Source organism: Pongo abelii, chromosome 15 (assembly GCF_028885655.2).
Source record: "Pongo abelii isolate AG06213 chromosome 15, NHGRI_mPonAbe1-v2.0_pri, whole genome shotgun sequence".
Lineage (NCBI taxonomy): Eukaryota > Metazoa > Chordata > Mammalia > Primates > Hominidae > Pongo > Pongo abelii.
Window position 1 is genome coordinate 17,179,948 of NC_072000.2, and position 9,771 is coordinate 17,189,718.

Below are 9,771 nucleotides of genomic sequence, written 5' to 3' on the forward strand. Positions count from 1 at the left end.
AAATGTTCAAATCTGTGAGATGAAAGCACGCATCACAAAGAAGTTTCTCAGAAAGTTTCTGTCTAGTTTTTAGGTATAGATACTTCCTTTTTCACCTTATGCCTCAAAGCACCCCAAATATCCATTTACCGATTCTACAAAAAGAGTGTTTCCAAACTGCTCAATCAAAGGAAACGTTCAACTCTGTGAAATGAAAGCACACATCACAAAGAAGTTTCTCAGAATGCTTTTGTCTAGTTTTTATGTGAAGACATTTTCTATTTCACTATAGGACTCAAAGGGCTCAGAAATATCCCTTTGCAGATTCTACAAAAGGACTGTTTCCAAACTGCTCAATCAAAAAGAAGGTTCACAAGCATCACAAAGAAGTTTCTCAAAATCTTCTGTCTAGTTTTTATGTGAAGATATTTCCTATTTCATCATAGGTCTCAAGGGCTCAGAAATATCCCTTTGCAGATTCTATGAAAAGACTCTTTCCAAACTACTGAATGAAATGAAAGTTTCAAATCTGTGGGATGAATGCACACATCACAGAGAAGTTTCCTGGAATGCTTCTTTCTGATTTTTATGTGAAGATATTTCTTTTTCACCATAGGCCTCAAACCACTCAGAAATATCCCTTTACATATTGTGCAAAAAGACTGTCTCTAAACAGCTCAATGAAAAGGAAGATTCAACTCTGGGAGATGAATGCAAACATCACAAAGAAGTTTCTCAAAAAGCTTCTGTCTGGTTTTTATGTGAAGGTATTTCCTTTTTCACCATAGGCCTCAAACTGCTCACAAACATCCCTTTGCAGATTCTATAAAAAGACTGTTTCCAAACTGCACAATGAAAAGAAAGGTTAAACTCTGTGAGATGAAAGCACACATAACAAAGAAGTTTCTCAGAATGCTTTTGTATAGTTTTATGTGAAGAAGTTTCCTTTTTCACCATAGCAATCAAAAGAACGGTTCAAATGTGTGGGATGAATGCACACATCCCAAAGAAGTTTCTCAGAAAACTTCTGTTTAGTTTTTTGTGAAGATATTTCCTTTTTCACCATGGGCCTCAAAGCGCTCCAAATATCCACTTGCAGATTCTACAAAAAGAGTGTTTCCAATCTGCTCAATCAAAAGAAATGTTCAACTCTGTGAGGTGAAAGCACACGTCAAAAAGAAGTTTCTTAGAAACCTTCTGTCTAGTTTACATGTGAAGATATTTCATATTTCAAAATAGGCCTCAAAGGGCTCAGAAGTATACCCTTGCAGATGCTAGAAAAAAGAGTGTTTCCAAACAGCTCAATCAAAAGAAAGATTTAACTTGGTGAGATGAATGCACACATTACATAGAAGTCTCTCATAATGCTTCTGTCTAGTTTTTTGAGAAGCCATTTCCTTTTTCACTATAGGCCTCAGTCTGCTCATTAATAGCCCTCTGCAGATACTAGAAAAAGAGTCTTTCCAAACTGCTCAATCAAAATAAAGGTTCAAATCTTTGAGATGAAAGGCATGTCACAAAGAAGTTTCTCAGAAAGTTTCTGTCTAGTTTTTATGTGAAGATATTTCCTATTTCACCTTAGGCCTCAAAGGGATCACAACTATCCCTTTTCAGATTCTACAAGAAACTCTTTCCGAACTGCTTCATCAAAGGAAAGGTTCAATTCTGTGAGATGAATGCACACATAAAAAATTAGTTTCTCAGAATGCTTCTGTCTTGTTTTTATGTGAAGATATTACTTTTTCACCATAGGTCTCAAACCGCAAACAGATATTCCTTTGCAGATTGCACAAAAAGTATGTTTCTACACTGCTCAATGAACAGAATGTTTCAACTCAGTGAGATGAATGCAAACATCACAAAGAGTTTTCTCAAAATACTTCTGTTTAGGTATTATGTGAAGGTATTTACTTTCTCACCATAGGCCTCAAACTGCTCACAAATATCCCTTTGCAGATTCTACAAAATGAGTTGTTGCCAAACTGTTCAATGAAAAGGAAGGTCCAAATCTGAGATGAAAGCACGCATCACAAATAAGTTTCTTAGAAGTTTCTGTCTAGTTTTTATGTGCAGATATTTCCTTTTTCACCATAGGCCTCAAAGCACTCCAAATATCCCTTTGCAGATTCTACAAAAAGAGTGTTTCCAAACTGCTCAATCAAAAGAGAGGTTCAACTCTTTGAGATGAAAGCACACAGTACAAAGAAGATTTTCAGAAAGCTTTTGTCTAGTTTTTATGTGAAGACATTTTCTATTTCACCGTAGGCCTCAATGGGCTCACAAATATCCCTTTGCAGATTCTACAAAAGGACTCTTTCCAAACTGCTTAATCCAAGGAAAGTTTCAACCCTGTGACATGAATGCACACATCACAAAGAAGTTTCTCAGAATGCTTCTGTCTAGTTTTTAGGTGAAAATATTTCCTGTTCACCATAGGCATAAAACGTTGCAAATATCCATTTGCAGATTCTACAAAAAGACTGTTTCCAAACTGCTCAATCAAAAGAAAAGTTCAACTCTGTGAGATGAAGGAACACATGACAAATAAGTTTCTCAGAAAGCTTCTGTCCAGTTTTTATTTGAAGATTTTCCCTATTTCACCGTAGGCCTGAAAAGGCTCACAAATATCGTTTTGTATATTCTAAAAAAAGACTGTTCCCAAACTGCTCAATCAAAAGAGAGGTTCAAATATGTGTGATGAATGCACACATCACAAAGAAATTTCTCAGAATGTTTCTGTCTAGTTTTTATGCGAAGATATTTCTCTTTCACCATAGGCCTCAAATGGCTCAGAAATATCCCTTTGCAGCTTGTACAAAAAGACTGTTTCCAAACTGCTCAATCAAAAGAAAATTTCAACACTGTGAGATGAATGCACACATCACAAAGAAGTTTCTCAGAAAGCTTCTGTTTAGCATTCATGTGAAGATATATCTTTTTTCACCATAGGACCAAATGGGCTCAGAAATATCCCTTTGCAGATTCTACAAAAGGACTGTTTAGAAAACTGCTTAATCAAAAGAAAGGTTCAGCTCTGTGAGTTGAATGCATACATCTCAAAGAAGTTTCTCACAACGGATCTGTCGAGTTTTTTTTGTGAAGATATAACCTTTTTAACCATAGGTCATAAACTGCTCATGAATATCCCTCTGCAGATACTACAAAAAGAATCTTTCCAAACTGCTGCATCCAAAGAAATATTCAACTCTGTGAGATGAATACACCCATCACAAAGAAGTTTCTCACAATGCTCCTGTCTGGTTTTTACGTGAAGATATTTCCTTTTTCACCATGGGTCTCAAAGTGCTCCAAATATCCATTTACAGACTCTACAAAAAGAGTGTTTCCAAACTGCTCATTCAAAAGAAAGGTTCAACTCTGTGAGATGAAAGCACACATCACAAATTAGTTTCTCAGAAAGCTTATGTCTAGTTTTTATGTGAAGATATTTCCTATTTCACCGTAGGCCATAAATAGCTCAAAAATATTTTTTGCAGATTCTTCAAAAAGACTGTTTCCAAACTGCCCAATCCAAAGAAAGGTTCAACTCTGTGAGATGAATGGACACATCACAAAGAAGTTTCTCAGAATGCATCTATCCAGTTTTATGTGAAGATATTTCTTTTTCATCCTAGGCCTCAATGGGCTCAGAAATATCCCTTTGCAGATTCTAAAAAAGAACTGTTTCCAAATAGCTCAATCTAAAGAAAGGTTCACCTCTGTGAGTTGAATGCACACATCACAGAGAAGTTTCCCAGAATGCTTCTGTCTACTTTGTATGTGAAGGTATTTCCTTTTTCACCATAGGCCTCAAACCGTTCACAAATATCCCTCTGCAGATACAACAAAAGGACGGTTTCCAATCTGCTAAATCAAAAGATAGGCTCAACTCTGTGAGATGAAAGCACACATCACAAAGAAGTTTCTCAGAAAGCTTCTGTCTAGTTTTTATGTAACAATATTTCCTATTTCACCACAGGCTTCAATGGACTCAAAAATATCCCTTTCAGATTCTACAAAAAGAGTGTTTCTGAACTTCTTAATGAAATGAAAGTTTCAACCCTGTGAGGTGAATGCACACATAAAAAAGAAGTTTCTCAGAATGCTTCTGTCTAGTTTTTATGTGAAGATATTACTTTTTCACCATAGGCCTCAAACTGCTCAGAAATATCCCTTTGCAGATTGAACCAAAAGACTCTTTCCATACTGCCCAATGAAAAGAAAGATTCATCTGTGTGAGATGAATGCACACATAAAAAAGAAGTTTCTCAGAATGCTTCTGTCTAGATTTTTTTGTGAAGATATTTCCTTTTTCACCATAGTCCTTAAAGCATTCACAATTATCCCTCTGCGGATACTACAAAAAGACTGTTTCCAAACTGCTCCATGAAAAGAAAGGTTCAACACTGTGAGATGAATGCACACATCAGGAAGAAGTTTCTCGGAATGATTCTGTCTAATTTTTATGTGAAGATAATTCTTTTTCACTACAGGCATCAAACGGCTCAGAAATATCCATTTGCAGATTGTACAAAAATACTTTTTCCAATCTGCTCAATCAAAAGAAAGGTTCTGCTCTGTGATATGAATCCAGGCATCACAAAGAAGATTCTCAGAAAGCTGCTTTTTAGTGTTTTTGTGAAAATATTTCCGTTTTCACCATAGGCCTAAAAGCGCTGCAAATATCCATTTGTGGATTCTACAAAAAGACTGGTTAGAAACTGCTCAATCAAAAGAAAAGTTCAACTCTGTGAGATGAAAGCATACATTGCAAAGCATTTTCTCAGAAAGATTCTGTCTAGTTTTTATGTCAAGGTATTTCCTGTTTCATCATAGGCTGTGAAGGACTCACAAATATCCATTTGCATATTTTAAAAAAAGACTGTTTCCAAACTGCTCAAACAAAAGACAGGTTCAACTCTATGAGATGAATGCACACATCAGAAAGAACTTTCTCAGAATGCTTCTGTCTAGTTTTTATGTGAAGATATCTCTTTTTCACCTAGGTATCAAATGGCTAAGAAATATCCCTTTGCAGATTTTACAAAAAGACTGTTTCCAAACTGCTCAATAAAAAAAGTTTCAACACTGTGAGATGAATACACACATCAAAAAGAAGTTTCCCAGAAAGCTTCTGTTTTCTTTTTATTTGAAAATATTTCCCTTTTCACCATAGGCCTCAATGGGCTCAGAAATATCCCTTTGCAGATTCTACAAAATGAATGTTTAGAAAACTGCAGGATCCAAATTACACCATTACTGCTCACACACTGCAGTCTCAACCTCCCCAGGGTTAGGCTATTCCTCAAGGGATCCTACAGCCTCGGCCTCCCAAAGTGTTGGGGTTACAGGCTTGAGCCACCAGCAGCTGGCCTGAGTTAATACATCTGGTCTCACTACGTCTTAACCACACACCCATGAGGAACTCAAGTCAAGAGATAGTTGGCAAGAGACTCTCAACATTCTCTCCCGAAAGCAGTGAGGTGGATGGCAGACGTGTGTCCCGAGCTCCTGGGGTTTTAGGTGACCATGTGTAGAGGAGAGATTTCCAATGTTTCCAGAGAGGCGCGAGCCAGTTATTCGGGGCATCTGAACACGAGATGGGGTTTCTGACAGCAACTTAAGGGCCAGGAAGGGCCAGAATCTGCCAAGGCCCATGTCCCAGGGTGGGGCCAATGGAACCCAAGGTAGAGGGAGTCAGCAGTCCTCACAGAGAGGACTCCAGCCCTAGGCCCCGCTGTGCAGACCAAATCAGAAGGAACAGAGTCCTTCGTCCTACATGCCACATCCCTCCACTGAACTTGGGAGTGGACTTGTTTCCCAAATATGAGGTGACTTTCGCTTTGTAATGGATCACAAGGGGCCGGGCTTTCCACAGTCGGCAGGATAAAGAAGTCATGCTGGCTCGGCCACCCCCATCCCCCGGTAACTGGTGAATTTAAATGAGCCGAGGCTGGCCGGGCCGGAGCCGCTACAGGGGGGAGGGTGGTTGGTGGGGTGGGGGTTTCCTGAGGCACTGCAGAAATTGGGCCTTTGCCTCGAGGATGACAGTGCTGCAGAAACCCTTCCAGGCTGCTATATGGCAAGCACTAAACCACTATGCTTACCGAGGTAGGGTTTTCCTCACAGAACGCCTTTATGCAGAAGTACACTCAGAAGAAGCCTTGTTTTTAATGGCAACCTGTTCTTAACTCCCAGGAAAAGCCTATAATGCATATAGACTCTTGAAAAGACACAGTTGTCCTACACCGCAATGCAAATACCTGCTTGCAAAATGTTGTGTTGATCTCAGTAAGCTTGCAGACTGGGAACAAATCTTATCTGGTGGAGTGTTTAATAAGCAGAAAAGCCATGATGATATTGTTACTGAGTTTGGTGATTCAGTTTGCTTTCCCCTTCCATTGTTGGGACGTGTATATTGCAAGACAGATCGGCTTGCCAAAGGATAAGAATGTTACCAAAAGAGACTTAGTTTAAATCCTTTCCTCTGGTATCCCTTTGAATCATTATGTGAAATAGGTGAAAAGCCAGATCCTGACCTAACATTTAAATTCACATCTTTACAGAACTTTAGCAACTGTCTGCCCAACTCTTCAACAACACAAGTACCTAATCACAGTTTATGTCACAGACAGCCTGAGACCATTCTTATGGAAACACCCCAGGACACAATTGAATTAAACAGATTGAATTTAGAATCTTCCAATTCAAAGTACTCCTTGAATACGGATTCCCCAGTGTCTTTTATTGATTCAGCTGTAATTTCACCTGAAACTATCCCACTGGGAACAGGAACTTCCATATTATCTAAACAGGTTCAAAATAAACAAAAAACTGGTCGAAGTTTATTAACAGGACCAGCAGCTCTTAGTCCATTTACCCCAAGTTTTGGGATCTTTCCATTAGAAACCCCAAGTCCTGGAGATGGATCTTATTTACAAAACTACACTAATGCACCTTCTGTAATTGATGTGCCATCCGCTGGATCCCCTTCAAAAAAGTCTGTTGCCAGAATTGGCCAAACTGGAGCAAAGTCTGTCTTCTCGCAGAGTGGAAATAGCCGAGAGGTAACTCCAATTCTTTCACTAACAGAAAGTTCTGGTCCATAAATAACTACAACGCCTCAGGTAATGAGCCCCACTATGACATCTCCCCCAAAAGCACTGCATCAAAGAAGTTCATGACTCTTTACTAGTGACAGTTCCACAACCAAGGAGAATAGGAAGAAATTTAAAATGAAGTTTACACCTAAAATCCCAAACAGAAAAACAAAAAGTTAAACTAATAAAGGAGGAATAACTCAATCTAATATAAATGACAACCTGGAAATTACAAAATTGGACTCTTCCATCAATTCAGAAGAGGAAATATCCACAATCACACCTCAGATTCAGACTTTTAATCTACAAAAAGTAGCAGCAGAAGGCTTGATGAGCCTTCTTCGTGAAAGGGGGAAAGGTTATTTAGCTTTAGGTTCATACCACTGCAAAGAAGCTATAAATATTTTGAGCCATCTACCTTCTCACCACTTCAATACTGGTTGGGTACTGTGCCAAATTTGAAGGTCCTATTTTGAACTTTCAGAGTACATGCAAGCTGAAAGAATATTCTCAGAGGTTAGAAGGATTGAGAATTATAGAGTTGAAGGCATGCAAATCTATTCTACAACACTTTGGCATCTTCAAAAAGATGTCGCTCTTTCATTTCTGTCAAAAGACTTAACAGACATGCATAAAAATTCGCCAGAGGCCTGGTGTGCTGCAGGGAACTGTTTCAGTCTGCAACGGGAACATGATATTGCAATTAAATTCTTCCAGAGAGCTATCCAAATGGATCCAAATTATGCTTATGCCTATACTTTATTAGGGCGAGAGTTTATCTTAACTGCAGAATTGGACAAAGCATTAGCTTGTTTTCGAAATGCTATCAGAGTCAATCCTATATATTACAATGCATGGTAAGTGGTAATGAATTGTAAAGACAAAGTCTTGTTGATGGTGCTGGTAGTCACTAATTTTTCTTGTTAAAAAGCTCTTTATTGTCATGAATTTGGTTACTAATACTTAGGAATGGTACATTCTGGTCAATAACTTCAAACTAACTTTTTTTATGAAATGTATGTCTTTAACAAACTCTTCAGTTAACTAATGATAATAGAATACGAGATGCTTATACTCAACAGTTTCAGTCTTCTAAAAAACTTTTGCAGATACTGTAGTTGTGTTTTGTTTGTTTGCTTGTTTAGTTTTGTTACTTGATTTGTTACTTTTTCTTCGAACACAAAAATGGTGATTAGGACAAAAAATGCTTGGGAAATTGGAAAGGAATAGCATAATACACTTATTGGATAATAGAAAAAAACACTGAAAAAGTTCACTAGCTGCTTATTGACAATGTTCCAGTTTATTGAGTTACTATTAAGAACTTAATGTATCCTTTATTTAGCAGTATCTCTGTTTTACTTTTTTGTATTTGTGTATAAGTAGACACATAGGAAATTACTACCCAGGTCATATTGTTATCAACTGAATAACATATGAAAAAGTTAGGTCCTACTTCTGCCTCAACACCCTACTTACTGTTGACATTTATTGTATTTCTCTGGACTGACTTAAAAGTTTAAATATCAAGAGAGGGCAAGGCATGGTGGCTCATGCCTGTCATCCCAGCACTTTGGGAGGCCAAGGCAGGCATATCACAACGTCAAGAGATCGAGACCATATGTTGAAACCCCGCCTATATTAAAAGTATAAAAATTAGCTGGGCATGGTGGCAGGCGCCTGTAGTCCCAGCTACTCAGGAGGCTGAGGAAGGATAATCGCTTGAACCTGGGAAGTGGAGGTTGCAGTGAGCCAAGATTATGCCATTGCACTCCAGCCTGGGCGACAGAGTGAGACGCCATCTCAAGAAAAAAATAAAATAAAAATAAAATAAAATAAAATAAAATAAAATAAAATAAATATCAAGAGAAAGTATAATTCTGAAGTAGTAACTCTGCAGAAGCTTTTTTGTCAGTTACAGTTATCTTTGGGGTTAGTTATTATAGCAGTTGAGTTTTAACACTTGATTTGCCTCTAAATCTGAAGCACTATATTACTAAAATATTTTTTGATTTGTGATTATGTTGTTTAATGGATTATATATCATTTTGCTGTAGTAGTTGCAGTGCCTGAAAGATTGCCAGAAAAATAGTGCTAGCTATTGCTGACCAATGTAAAAATCAACTTGCCAATATTGCCATCTCTTCCAATAGCTATGTTCTCCATAATATTTTAAGAACTCAGTTCTTCATAAGGCTTGTGTTGTTTTTGATTTTTTCCGAAGTCTGGTGGATCCTTGTGCTGTTTTTTTTTAAATGTGTATTGTCTGTCCAGCTATTCCGCAGGAGTCACATTCTTAAAAATCTTATCCATATGAAAATTGTGTTTCAAGGAGGATTATTCAGACTGGCAAGCTTTTAGTAGGAGGAGTTTAAATGCTGACGTATTTAGGTAACTCTAAATACTGAGCAACTTTATTCTATCTACAAAATAGAAAGCCTTTCTTTTCTTTTCACTTTCACTATCTTCAGCACCATGTTTAATACCTTTTCTTCATCTATAACACAATTATAAAGATATACAAATCCACTCAAATAAAGCAGATATATTGTGCTTTAAAAAAAAAAAGAAGTCGTTATGTGGCACACAATGAGGTGTGACTCAAATCTAGAATCTCCAGTGAAAACCAATGAAACAGGGTCAAATACCGTGTCTACTAAAAATAAAAAAATGGGCCAGGCGTGGTTGTGCT

The 9,771-nt window shown here is 37.6% G+C and overlaps 1 pseudogene; it reads left to right on the forward strand.

The window, feature by feature from the left end:
• Positions 1-6,023: 6,023 nt before the first annotated feature.
• Positions 6,024-7,940, forward strand: LOC134759935 (cell division cycle protein 27 homolog; annotated as a pseudogene).
• Positions 7,941-9,771: the final 1,831 nt, after the last annotated feature.